Raw genomic sequence first — 3,867 nt, 5'->3', positions numbered from 1 at the left:
CACACACACACACACACACACACACACAAATCAACACCATTTGGAGATGTGCAGGTTTTGAAAGGAAGCAGTAAGCTGCCAGTTTTCAGTCACTTATGTTAAATTCCTGAGTTTGGAGACTTCAGTCACCAAGACCCTCTCAGATACTCTCTGCTCTTATCAGAGGAGAGTTGTAAGTCTTATGAGCCAGCAAGAGCAGGGGTGAGAGTTTCCTGTCAGTCTGATAAAGTTACCACCCAGGGTCCTAATCGCTCTCTTCCCTTATGTGTTAAAGCTATCCCTGGAAACATTGCTTTGGGAAACATCTTGAATAGATGTTTTGTGCAGCTTTGCTGAAGTAACGGCTGCTTCTGTGTGATCGAAGCCGTCCAGTGATTCTACATTTGTACAGTGTGAGCTAAACCCGGGGACATGTGGTCATCAATTCCCTCCATCCCTTTGTTGCGTTCAGATTTAGAAGGTCCGACATCTGACAGGTCCAGTGGGAAAATATATATCTTCTTACATCTTTCTATTTTTAAAAAAGAGAAAACTGATATCTAAAGAGATCATTTTTTTAACCTGTTCCCTGAGATTTTATTCGTATTGGAGTACAGAGTACATTGGATAGTTGAAAGGACCAGAAGAACAATTTTTGAGCGTCCTTTGTTTAACTTCAGTGTGGTCAACGCTGCCTTCCTTTCATCTCTATTTTTAATTCTTGTTGTTGCCACAAAGGGACCTTTCGGTGGCTGATTAGTGCTGGAGGATAAGGAGCAGAGGCAGCAAAACGCTGATGTCATAGAGTGCCTGGTGACTGCGCCCCTCCCCCGACGTTGGCGTCATGGGATTTCCCTCGACCCTGTGCTACACAATCTCACCAAGTGCTGGATGTCAGAATCCAAAAAGGTTTTCCTCAGGAGCCGAGAAGAAATAAATGAAAACACAGAACTTAAATATTAATCCAAACTGGGTTTCCAGTAGCTGATGTCAGAGCAGCACTAGGTGGAGATGACAAAGGAATGGATCCTGGTGGACCTTTTGCTTGGATCTTCCAGAACCAGAGATTTTGGCCCCTGTCATGAGATAAGTGGGTTCCCCCAGGGCTGTAAGAGCTGTGCCAGCCTCTGATGTAAGGTCGAGGGCTGAGCGGAAGGACCTTCTGCTTGTGGGTTATGGACGGTGGGTGTGATGGGAAGTCCTTCCCTCGGGGTTTAGATTCCAACCTAAGAACAAGACTAACCATGGTCAATTAAGATTAATGTTGGAAAAATTGACCAGGGTTAATATCTTAGAAATCTATTTTTTATGCTTTATATATTATGTATTCTTTCTTTATATCTATCTATTCTATTTTCACTCTCTAGTTCCCTGGGAAAAATGGGCAAAGTACCTTTATTTTCAATCGTCCTAGGTGGGCAAATGTGGGTGCCATCTCCAATGGTGGAGAGAGTAGGGGATGTGTTACATTCTGTCAGCAGCCTTGGCAGATAAATATTCCAAAGGATGGAGTGAACAGTGGTGCTTGTGCACAGGAGCACAGGAGAAAGATCAGGAATATTTCTGAGGTCTGACCCAAAAGGGGAAAGGTCTGACCCAAAGGAGTCCTTCACCTGGTCATCCCCGAAGAGAAATAAGTTTTGAGGGTAGGGTAGGAAATTGTCAACTCCAAACTCCTCAAATGAGGGAACAGAGGGAAATGAGGACTGAAGTTTCAGGATGTTATGTGATTTACTGCTATCTGCAATACTATTTAGACTACTTATTTAATTACATGATGCCTAATTTGAGAGCAGGCCAGGTGGGTTATGGCTTTCAAGTATCCCTGTCTTTAGCAAGTCCACGGCTGTGTTTGAAGGATGGGAGAAGGCCTCATCTCGGGGAATGTGCCAACAGCTCTGTGCTTGTCCTTCCTTACTGTCCACTTGGGTAGAACCCCCCCCCCACTTTCTCTACAAAGTCAGAGGCTATGCTCTGGGACCTCCATCCTTCTGAACCACTGTCCCAAGGCAGAGTGAGAACTATCATTTCCCCTCTTCAGAATCACACACCAAGTCGTGTGTGAGCACACATCCAGACACACATGTCTGGAGAGCTGAAGGAAGGGAAGGAGACTGCTACAGACACCTCAAAAAAAATTTACAGCCTTGCAACAGAGGGAGACCTTGCATTTCGGAACCACATAAAGACACTAATAAAAGATAAAAGAGGGCCAGATTGACTTGCTATTTCCCAGGACATGGCATGAGAAGTGCGCTGATTATGTTCCTCAAGTCAAATCTTTTGACCTTGTGGTTAATAAAAATTCTTCACAGTGACATTGAATGCTAAGCTCTGATTTTCAATGTTGCTGAGATACTTTTATCTCTTTCCATTCCCACAACCTGGGAAAGTCTGTGTCAGAAGTGCAAGTCAGATGCCACTTAAGACAGAGAATTAAGCTGTGTTGTTCTAAAGAAATAGTTTCACACATGTTCTGTTTTTCAATGAGCTATGCTTTGACTTCCGTGGGGGTCTTAGTTAATTTCTAGCAGCAGATAATGATCTTGTTCAGGAAAAAATAGAATATGATTCTTTAAAATCACTAGTGAGGGAAAATCACGTTAAAGGACCAGCCATCACCTTTGCTAGTGTTGTATTTTTTCTATGGTGTCATTAGAAAGAGCAAATGCTTTTAGTGAGTTTCAGTGGATAAGGTGGTCTCTATCATCGTTTTCAACTGTATTCTTTGATTCAAATCTGTAGCAAGCAGATGATGGAACTCTACTGATTAATATTTTAAATAATATTATTTGTATGATAACTGTTTTTCCCTAATGAATCGTCATCATTTGGATGTTCTATTTTCATCCATGCAGGAGCAATAATTACATGGCCACATGGGGAAAGAGAAGAAGTCATGACCAAGTGGCAGTCTGACCAGGCCAATGTCCAAAGAGCAAGTAGTACAAACGTCAAATAACTAAAGTCTATGGCAACTCAAATATGCTACAAACTGTATGGTGACCATAAAGGAGGTGGGAGAAGAGATAAAACAGAGGAAAACATGATGTCAGGCAGGTTGTAGTTATTGGTATCAGTCCAGGCTGGAAAAGTAGAAGATTAAGATCCAAATATTTGACACAACATTGTAAATCAACTATACTTCAAAAAAAAAAAAAAATCCAAGTACCTGAGTGAGGTGTATTCATGAAGATGAGTTATACAGAATATTGAGTAGCCACCAAGACATCTATGATGTCGGACAGTGTTCTGCAAAGTGAGGGCTGTGCAGGAAAGTCAATGACATTATATTCACTTCTTTCATTTAACTTAATTCTTTTCAAACCTATTATTTATAAATGTTTTGATTTTCTTAAGCACTTTTATTAAGGTATAATTACATACAATAAACAGAATCTGTTTTAAGTGTGCATACAGTTCAATGGGTTTTATGTAATGAATGGTATGAATCACCACCACAATCAAGATATGGAATATTTCCCTCACTCCATAAATCCCCCCCTGTGCCCCTTCCCAGTCAATACACTCCCCACGAAGCTCCAATTAATCTCTATGCCGTCTCTGACTCACAGAATAGATTGCCTTTTCTAAATTTCACACGAGAAATCAAACAACGTACGTTCCTTTATGTTTGGCTTTGTTCTCTTAGCAGAGCTTTTGAGATTCATTCATGCTGTGATCGGTAGTTAGCTTATTTTTTATTGCTGAGTAGTATCCAAATGTGTATAGAATATATATATATAGTATTGAGACTACGTTTGGAAACAGTGTCCAATTCTATTATATGTATCAAAATGTACTTATCCACTCACCTATTAATAGACATTTGGGTGTTTCCAGTTTTGGGCTATTCATGATAGCCCAAATAGTGTTATGTATGTTTTT

The sequence above is a fragment of the Physeter macrocephalus genome, chromosome 5 (assembly GCF_002837175.3).
Source record: "Physeter macrocephalus isolate SW-GA chromosome 5, ASM283717v5, whole genome shotgun sequence".
Taxonomy (NCBI): Eukaryota; Metazoa; Chordata; class Mammalia; order Artiodactyla; family Physeteridae; genus Physeter; species Physeter macrocephalus.
The sequence above is the reverse complement of the archived record's forward strand: the minus strand, read 5'-3'. Positions refer to the sequence as shown.